A 10,679-nucleotide genomic window follows, 5' to 3' on the forward strand; every position below is an offset into this window, starting at 1 on the left:
GGTGAAATTTAAATTATTTCTACTCTTTTAATGATCCTATCAGAATAAAATTTTACTGAAAGGAGGGGAATTTATATTTGCATGTCCTGCATAGTTAAGACCTTCTATTTAATGCACTATAGATAGTTGGCAGAAAGAAAAATACTAAAAAAAAAGGCAGATAATTCATTTATTTGGTGCTTTAGGAGTTCTGTATTAATTTTATGCAGTGTCAACATAGCATGGATCAGACCATTTTCAGATTTGGAAACTAGATTTCACTTAGAGATTGGTATGCTAATAAATATACCTATAACCACCTTGGGACAATATAAACAGAAGTGCCTTTTTAAAATCAGCCTAATTATATGTATATTAAGAAGAGTGGCTTCCTTAAACCAATTTCATGCACTGTCATTTTTCCTGGGAAATATGTTAGAAGAATTGGATTACCAAAGTAATTATAATGAACTTTGTTCCTCCTCAAGGACATCCTTATATTCTGGGATTCTGATTCCTTCAACCGCATATATTGAATATTAGATGCTATTTATAATTTCCCTCCGGCCTCGGTTTTTCAATTCTTTATTGGAAAACCTTAAAATACAACTCCAGTTCAATCACCTTGTGCTCCGTTTGCAAGAGTAGATGGGGAGTAAAAGAGAAAAGTCCAGGAACCAAATATACCCTCTCTTGGCCAGACCTGCCTTTCAAGTTAAAATGGAGCTCTTCCATAGAGTATTTAGAGATGTTAGGAGACCTTTGTCATCTGTTATGCAGCTATATTATATAACTCTTTGGTGGTATTTTAGCATGAATATTTTACTATTATTGTATGGTTCTTATTAGTGCCAGAAGTCTTGGAGCAGATTGATTGATTGGCTGACTGACTGATTGTTTTGTTCCACTTTTTCATGCAGCCATCAGGTTTCGGCAGGGTTCTCTAGGAAAATCTGCCTTATGAAAACTACACAGAAAAGGATTTTATTAAAAGAATTAAGGCATAAATTATATCTAGCTTACATTTATAGTCTCATTTGCCAAGTTAGAACTCTAACAAAGAAGCAAGATAATCAAGCCATTCTAGCACAATTTGCATGCATACAAAAAACTCTTGACAAAGCAAGAATAGTTATACTATTATGCAGTAAGTGACTTTTCAAGAAGAGCCAGAAATCTTAAGGGAGTGGACTGGACAATGAAAACATCACATACTGGTTTAAAATAAGGTATCTATAAGAATGTAGAAAAGAAAGAAACAGAGAAAGGGAGAGAGAAAGACAGAAAAACAGAAAAAGAGAGAAAGAAGAAAAAGAAAAACGAAGGAAAGGACAATGGAAATACATATAAAAATGTAGGAAATACAATGGAGTATAGTAGAATAGCCTGATTTTTATTGCTCAATTCAATAACCCCACTCTAAACTGTAAGCTGAAAATATTCAGAATACTCTGATAAAATAAATATGGTGCTCTTGATTATGAGCTATCACGATGGCATCAACTGATAGCAATCACATTGATATTCTCCATCGTGATCTGTCCCTAATCTTTTAGGTCAGGGGTCCCCAACCTTGAGCCACAGACTGGTACTGGTTCACAGCCTGTTGGAAACTGGGCTGCGCAAGAGATGGGTGAGCACACAAAGCTCCATTGGCATGTGTGGGAACTAGATTGCACCTGAGAAACCATTCCCTCCCTCCTTGCCACTGCCACTGCTGCTGCCAACCCATGGAATCAGAAAATTGGGGACTGCTATTTTAGATCTTCCTAGTGTGCATCTATTGACGCTAACTGAGTACATCCATCCCTTAATATATATTCAACATATAAGCTGAATAGAATAGGGGAGAGTATACAATCTTGTCTCAATCTTTTGCCAACAAGGAACCAGTCTATTTCATCATGGTCTATCCATACTGTACTTATATAGGTGCAATTTTGGAAGAGGATAGTAAGATGTTCTGGGATTCCCTCTTTTCTAAGCACTTGCCACAGCTTCATATAACTGAGATAATCAAAGGCCTTTCTATAATAAACAAAACACGGACTGACTTTTTAAATATTTGGCTTTCCCAATTATCCAATGTGCATCAGCAATAATACTATATCTCATGTTCCTCAGTTTTTTCTAAGCTCAACTTAATATCTGAGATCTCCCTTTCCATTAAAGTCTCCAATCTGCACTGAATGATCCTAAGCATGATTTTGCTAGCATGTAAAGATAAATATATTGTATGACAGTTTACACACTGTTAAGTTTCTTTCCCCACCCTTTCTCTCTGCCTCTTCCTTTCCCTCTCCCTTACTGGAATTTAGATTCACCTCTTCCAATGTTGGATTCTTTCTTCAAATTTACTGACATAATTTACAAATTTTTTATTTGTTGCTTGCTATACAGTATTTCTGTAGATATTTTATCAGTTCCAGTAATGACCAAAGTGCTAGTCTAGTTTCTTCTATACTAGAGTTTATGGCATCTTGGATGCTGACATCTCTATTATACAATATTTCGGTATACTCTTTCAATCTTTCTATGCTAGTTTTTGAATCAGTTACTGTCCATAAGTGTCCTTTAGCATACCAATTTAAGATTGGAACCTTTTTCTGAGTTCAAATGTCTTGTGAAAGACTTTCCTTGTTTTTCCGTCTCTATTTCCATCTTCAATATGTTTACATATGCAGTTATAATATTACTTCCTGTTTCTTCTGACAACCTTCCAAGACTGTTATGTTCTTTCTTGAGATTTTTGCCCTTCTTGGCTTCGGCTTCTCTTCTCTTTTTGGCAGTTTCTTTTCTTTCTTTTTTCCTGACATTCAGTTTGCTTTCTTCTGTTTCTTCATCTTTGGCAACCTGATCATGTTCATTCTTAACAGCATCTTTAAGTTTATTCCATAGTTCCTCTAGTTTTCTATCAATGAGTTTCTGGATTTCAAAGCAATTTCTGATGAAATTGAAAATGTTGGTGTTGAGTCCTCAGCTTAACGGCAATAAATCACAGAGTGTCAAGAAGCCTTTACTGTTGTTTCTTCAGCTCTATTTCAGTTCCGTTTCAGCTCTGAGGCACGCAGGCCTCTCTGCCTCTCTTAAGAACGCTTCCCCGGACCAAATGGCAACATTTGGCGCGCTCCGTGCCTTGCGCATGTGCGCGAAGCCAGTGCCACCCAGTCTGGTCCCGGGCAGCTTGCAACTGCCCGGGACCGTTGCAACGTCTCGAGCCTGCCTTTGCAGGCTCAGGACCCAATACCCCTTCCCCCCCGGCTAAGACTAATAAACTATATGAATAGTTACACGCGACCTCAACATTCCGGGGATTAATACACAATGCCCGTATTTCCATTGTTCCCAACAACAGACACCCTCTCACTGTTTCTGCTTTGCCAGCAGAGTTACAAAGTCTTCAAGGTACTTAGGAGATCTCTTAACTCTCTGTGATCTCCTTAGACCCTGATAATCCCCAATTTCATTTTGCCCAGAGAGTGACATGAAGTTGCCCCCTTTTTCGGACCCTGATGGTCCCCATGGACCGTGCCCCGATGCCTGGTCTGCTTGCTTGCCCACTGGGCTCGTCAGACCAGGACTTTGTTCTCCCAATAACCTGGTTGACCTGCCTAGTTGCAGGCTCTCTGGCCCCTTTATACAACTGCCACTGTTAGGCAACTCTGTAGTGCTTCCCAGGCCCACACTGGACCTATCAAGGGGCTGCATTCCTTCGCTCCCCAGTCCCATAACGGGACTGTCTGGGGCTTCAGTGTCTCCCCAAAACTCAGTTGCCCTCCCATCTGTGCCGGAGGTGTCAGAATTGGGATGTGCCTCTCCGGCCACCTCCCTGTGTGAATACCTCCTCCTGGAAACAGTAGCAGTACTGGGCCAACTAGACTAGTTGTGTGCCAGCTCTCTTGCAATGTTTGAGTTATTAGGATGCTCCCGGTTATTCTCCCTGACTGGAGTGCTGAATGATATTGGTGAATGATGAGTATGCCCCCTGGGTGACTCCCTGGCTGGAGTAGGCACTGGTGCCTGTGTGTTTCCTAGTTCCCATGGATTCCTGTTTGGAACACTTGCGGAATCCTGGAATAGGCCATCTGTGGCCTCTCTGTTGGGCCCGGCTGCTGCCAACACCCATCCCTTTGCCCATGGAGGTCCCCCTCCCCCACTGGAAAAGGCTCAGGAGTTTCTGAGGGTGAGTCCAGTCTTGTACGCAGCTGGTTGATATGCTGCCGAAGGACATGACCGTCTTCCAATGAGACCTCATACGACAAGGGACCGGTAACCTTGCATACTACAGCAGGAACCCACGAGTGACCGGGCCCATAATTACGGGTCCATACCGGGGCACCCACTTGCAGATACCTCGGTGCCCTGGGTTGTGTAGCCTTAGGAGGCAGTCTGTCTGGGTGCAACCGGTCAAGTTTAGTAGTCAGTTTGTGCCCCCAGCGAAGTTCAGCTGGGCTTTTCCCAGTAGAAGTTGAAGGTGTGGTGCGATACGCAAGAAGAAAGTCTGCCAACCTGTGGTGCCTGTCTCCATAGGTCAGTTTCTTTAAAGCATCCTTGGTGATGCGGACCATCTGTTCAGCCATACCGTTGGTGGAAAGGTGGAATGGTGCAGAGGTGGCATGACGAATCATGTTGGCCTGTAAGAAAGCTTGGAATTCGGAAGAGGTGAATTGAGGGCCATTGTCAGACACCAACACATCCAGAAGCCCATGTGCAGCAAAAATCCCCCTCAATACTTGAATGGTCTCGGCAGTGGTGGTTGAAGAGACAGCCACTTTGAATAGCTATCAATCAGGACCAAGAAGAATTGACCCTGAAAGGGCCCAGTGTAATCGATATGCACCCTAGACCAAGGTGACTGTGTTTCCTCCCATCTATGCACAGGAGCCTGGGGCATTTCTGGGCGTGAGCACTGACAAAGGTGGCATGCGTGCACCTTAGCGTCAATTTCCTTGTCTAACCCAGGCCACCACAAATGGCTGCGCGCAAGCGCCTTCATTTTTACAATGCCAGGATGGCCCTCATGAAGGGAACCTAAGACTCTAGACCTCACTGAGATAGGAATAACAACTCTGCTGTCCCACAGCAGGCAACCCTGAAAAGTGGATAATTCGTGTTTCTTAAGCCAGAAACTCTGAAACTCAGTACCTGGACAACTCTCTGGCCATCCAGACATAACCCAGGATACGACACGAGAGAGTGTGAAATCTGTGGCTGATTCAGCAGCCACATCCCTGGCATTTAAAGGTGACTCAGGCAACGCCTGAATGGAAAGGATGTTGATGGCAGGGGCAGGATCAGCCTCCACTACCTGTAAGGGTAATCTACTGAGGCCATCAGCATGGCCCATTTCTTTACCAGGTTTGTGAATTAAGGAAAAGTCATAGGCTGACAGGAAGATGGACCATCTCAGCATCCTAGGGGAGATGATATGGGGGGGGTTTGTTTGTTTGTGGTAAACAACCCCAACAAAGGCTTATGGTCAGTGTAGACCATGAAATGCCTGCCATATAAAAAATCATGGAATTTTTTAATTCCAGCAACAACAGCTAAGGCCTCCCTGTCTATCTGGGCGTAGTTTTGCTCAGCAGAAGACAAGGTTCTGGAGTAATACGCAACAGGAACCTCAGGTCTAAGGTGGCTAAGTACTGCTCCCACCCCATAAGGGGAGGCATCACAAGCGATGCACACAGGGAGAGTTTCATTAAAATGTGCAAGCACATTATTGGATGTGAGTAAGGCCTTAACCTCATTGAAGCTTGCTTCATGTGCTTGTGACCACTGCCACACTGCCTATTTGTCCAGAAGCCTATGAAGTGGTTCAGCTACATTAGCTTTGTTAGGAATGAATGCATTATAGAAATTCAAGAGCCCAGAAAAGCTTGTAGTTCAGCTGTGGACTTAGGCCTAGGAGCTTGCATGATAGCTTTTAATTTGGACTCAGCAGGATGAATCCCATTGGCATCTATTTTGAATCCCAGGAAATCTGTAGAAGGTACCCCAATTTTACACTTGTCTTTTTTTAGCTTGAGGCCTGTTTTCCTGAACCGCAGCAGGACAGCCCTCAATCTCTCAGCTAAATTTTGAGTGGAGTCTCCAGCTCCACTCAAATACCCCTCAAGATATTTTCCATTACGCTTTGTAAAATTCCAGGAGCCACATTTACTTCAAATTGTAGTCTTTTGACTTTGAATGCCCCCCTGTGTGTTACAATGGTTTGTGCTACAGCAGCAGCTTCATCAACAGGTAACTGTTGATAAGCCTGTGCTAAATCTAGCTTTGCAAAAACACCCCCCCCCTTGAGGGAAGCCAGAATATGGCTGACTACAGGTACAGGATAGGCATGTTGTTGCAATGCCTTATTTAGGGTGCATTTGTAATCTGCACAGATGCGAATGTCCCCATTAGCCTTAAGAGGTGTGACTATGGGAGTTTCCCAAGGACTGGAGTCAACAGGTTCTAAGACTCCTTGCTGAATCAATTTGTCCAATTCAGCATCAATTTTTCCTTTTAAAGCAAAAGGTACTCTCCTTGCTTTTACTCTGATAGGAGTGACAGTGGGGTCCAATTTTAAGGAAACTGGGGGCCCTTTGTATGTACCCAGCTGTGGGCTGAAGACATCTGCAAATTCTTTGCAGACTTCTTGTAGACCTACTGTTTGCAAGCTATTGAGCCCTGTAACTTGTATTCCCAAGGCCTCAAACCAATCGAGTCCTATGAGACTCGTGCGCTCACCCCCAACTATCAATACATCTAATGGACCTTCAAAATCCTTATATTGTACGTTAAGGGTGGCCTCCCCCTTAACACACACTTTGGAGTTTTGAAAGTCTGTTAGAACTATATTGGATGGCCTAAGCTTGGCCTGAAACCCACTGCTAGAACGGAACCTGCAGTCGGTCCTCTTGTGGCGACCTCCACACCCGAAGCACTTGGGTACAGCTGAAGATTTTTCTTTGCCTTCCTTCTGCTTCCTTTCTTTGGCTGGGTAGAGATGATCCACCTCTTCTTCAGGATCCTCTTCCGAGCTCTCCTGGACTCCCTCATGGTGCACGGAAACAGCTTCTTAGTATTTCTGATAGGCCTCATATTCTTGATTGCCCCACCTGCTGCCTCTTCTGCAGTAACCTCTCTCAAGGCATCTTGGAACGATATGTCTTCCTTTGCAAAAAGTCTCTGCTGTAAGTCTCTGTTTCTAAGCCCACATACAAATCTGTCTCTCAGCCTTTCTTCTAAGTCTTTAAACTCACAAGGCTTAGCTGCTCTTCTCAAAGCTGCAATGTATTCTTTAGCTGATTCACCAGCTCGTTGATCCCTCTGTTCAAAAGTATGTCTCCGTGCAATAACAGACAACTTGGGCTGAAAATGTTCTTTTAGTAATTTTTTTAAATCTGTGTAGGTAACAGATTCAAGAGGTGCAGGGGCTGCTAAATTTTCAGCAATTTCAAATGCATCTTGACCACAAACACAGAGCAAAGTAGCGGCCTTTAAGCCATCTTCTCTTACCTGGTTTACTTTCAAGTAGTTTTCTACTCTGGCCACATAAGACTCCCATCTTTCTGGGTGCGTGACATCAAATTCAGAGAGCCTTCCTATCTTTGCCATTTTCTCTTTTGTAAGGAAAGGGTCTATCAGCCAGCTTATCTCCAATGACGCTGTATTGGCAGGCAGGTGCTGAATTTAACGCCGTCTTCCTAGCTGTTCTCCGGACTCCTGGGTAAGCTTACAATTCTTTTAATTGATTGTAAGGCATCCCATCCTCATCGCCATGTTGAGTCCTCAGCTTAATGGCAATAAATCACAGAGCATCTTGTAGTGTCAAGAAGCCTTTATTGTTGTTTCTTCAGCTCCGTTTCAGCTCCGTTTCAGCTCTGAGGCACGCAGGCCTCTCTGCCTCTCTTAAGAACGCTTCCCCGGACCAAATGGCAACATTTGGCGTACTCCGTGCCTCGCGCATGTGCGCGAAGCCGGCGCCAGCCAGTCTGGTCCAGGGCAGCTTGCAACTGCCTGGGACCATTGCAACATCCCGAGCCTGCCTTTGCAGGCTCAGGACACAAAAGTTGGTATATGCTCAAGATCATATTCTGGAAAATAGTTGGTTTTCTTCTTCTTCTTTAGCTTAACTTCTTTAGCTTAATTAAGCAGGGGGTTGGACTAGATGACCTCCAAGGTCCCTTCCAACATTATTATTATTATTATTACCTTGGAACTTACACATGAAGAGTTTTTGATCTGTTCCACAATCAGCACCTGGCCATCTTTCATGCTATAAATGAGCTTCTACACCATCTGGTTGGTTTAAAGACTCATTATTGGATATGGTGATAGTTAATAAAATGACTCTTAATATTTGTTTATAGAACAATATAGATTCAACACAGACTCTGAGAATCACTAATAACTTTATAATGATTAAGTGGACTAATTGTATTACAGACTGTTGATTGTTATTGTCAAAAGTAAAGAATCTTCAGCAGTGATACCTGGTATTACATCCAAGTCATGACATTTTTGGGGTTTTCCAATAATTGTTTCCAAAAATCTATTTTCTATGTGTCTTGTGCTAGGCTCTTACAGGAGACAACGTAATCTCTCTATATTAAGGGAATGCTTCAAGGAATCAGAGTTAGATGAAGACTCAATAGTTTAGAGTTCAGACTCTTTCTCAGCACCAAAAATCGACATTAAAATATGCTCAACAAAAAAGCCAACACAGTGCTAGGCTGCATTAACAGAGGGATAGAATCAAGATCACATGAAGTGTTAATACCAGTTTATAATGCCTTAGTAAGGCCACACTTGGAATACTGCATCCAGTTTTGGTCACCACAGTGTAAAAAAGATGTTGAGACTCTAGAAAGAGTACAGAGAAGAGCAACAAAGATGATTAGGGGACTGGAGGCTAAAATATATAAGGAACGGTTGCTGGAATTGGGTATGTCTAGTTTAATGAAGGGAAGGACGAGGAGTGACATGATAGCAGTGTTCCAATATCTCAGAGGCTGCCACAATGAAGAGGGAGTCAAGCTATTCTCCAAAGCACCTGAAGGCAGGACAAGAAGCAATGGATGGAAATTAATCAAAGAGAGAAGCAACCTAGAACTAAGGAGAAATTTCCTGACAGTCAGAACAATTAATCAGTGGAACAACCTGCCTCCAGAAGTTGTGAATGCTTCAGTTTTTAAGAAGAGACTGGACAACCATTTGTCTGAAATGGTATAAGATTTCATCTCTGAGCAGGGGGTTCGACTAGAAGACCTCCAAGGTCCCTTCCAACTCATTATTATTATTATTATTATTATTATTATTATTATCCAATCTATAATTAATATATCCTATTAAACCAAGATTACCATAATCTTAGATAGTTGATTCTCCTATTTCATTTGTTGCGATTTCCTGTAGCAATTTCATCACAATATGAAAAATATAGTTCCATATGTCACTTTAATACATATCTCCTTAGTTTATTTTTCTTTTAAAGTTGGAGTCATATGTTGCTTTTAATATTGTTTCCTCATTCCAGAAGAAAAAAATACATGGTGACTATGCAGCTAAGAAAGCAACCCTGAATATTCTATAGCTGAATGATTTAATTACATTATTGTATGTAGCTAATACAATGATTATCAATATATATTTTGGAAATTGTAAGATTTTGAAAGAACTGGAAATAGTCTAGGTCAGGCATATCAAACTGCCGGCCCATGGGCCAGATGCATCACACTGAAACCTTACCATGTCAAAATAATATATATTCTTGAATAAAACTAAAAATGGCATCTATAACTACTTAGCAATTTAAACTTAGGGAAATAAGGATTTTTTTTGTTCCTATAAGTATAAGAAAATGCTCACTAATTTATTTCATTATATCTTGTCTTTCTCTGTCCAATTGCCCAAATAGTCTTCCGTCCCATCCACAACTTGTGATACTAGAACTAAGCCAATTGGATAAACAGAGTATAGAAACGTGAGGCAAAAAGGTAGGATCTGTTTACACGACCATCAGATTTCATAAAATGAATAATCTACTTCTATTTCATACAAGAATGAGATAAAATGTAATGCCATTTCATAATTTCACTGATAATTCTTCTCACTATTTGTCCATCTGTACTATGATGGGGGCACAGTGGCTGAGCGGTTAAGATGCTGGGCTTATTGACTGAAAGTTTGGCAGTTTGAGATTCAAGTACTGCATGATGGAGATGATGCTCCTGTTCTTGCCTCACCTGCTGCCAGTCTAGCAGTTCGAAAGCATGCAAATGCAAGTAGTTAAATAGATACCACTCTGTTAGAAATTAACAGCATTTCATGCGCCTTCAGCATATATGCTGGCCACATGATCACAGAAGCGTCTTCAGACAATGCTGGCTCTTTGGCTATGATCGGAGATGAATGCCACCTCTATAGATGGACATGACTGGCAGGGGAAACTTTTACCTATTTTTTTACTACGATGTTAGCATACTATTAATTAATTAATTTATTTACTTACTTATTTACTTATTTATTTACTTATTTAGGAAATTTATATGGCTGCCCACTCTCTCTCAGTGACTCTGAGTGGCTTACAAAAATAATACACAATACAATACACAATCATAAAAAAAATAACGCCCCAGCCCCCACGTTCATGTACTAAGAGAACATGTCACAAACTCTCAAGCTTCCTCCTTCCGTTATATATTCAAAATGGA

This window comes from Crotalus tigris, unplaced genomic scaffold (genome assembly GCF_016545835.1).
Source record: "Crotalus tigris isolate CLP2741 ecotype Arizona unplaced genomic scaffold, ASM1654583v1 scf7180000020955.813331, whole genome shotgun sequence".
Lineage (NCBI taxonomy): Eukaryota > Metazoa > Chordata > Lepidosauria > Squamata > Viperidae > Crotalus > Crotalus tigris.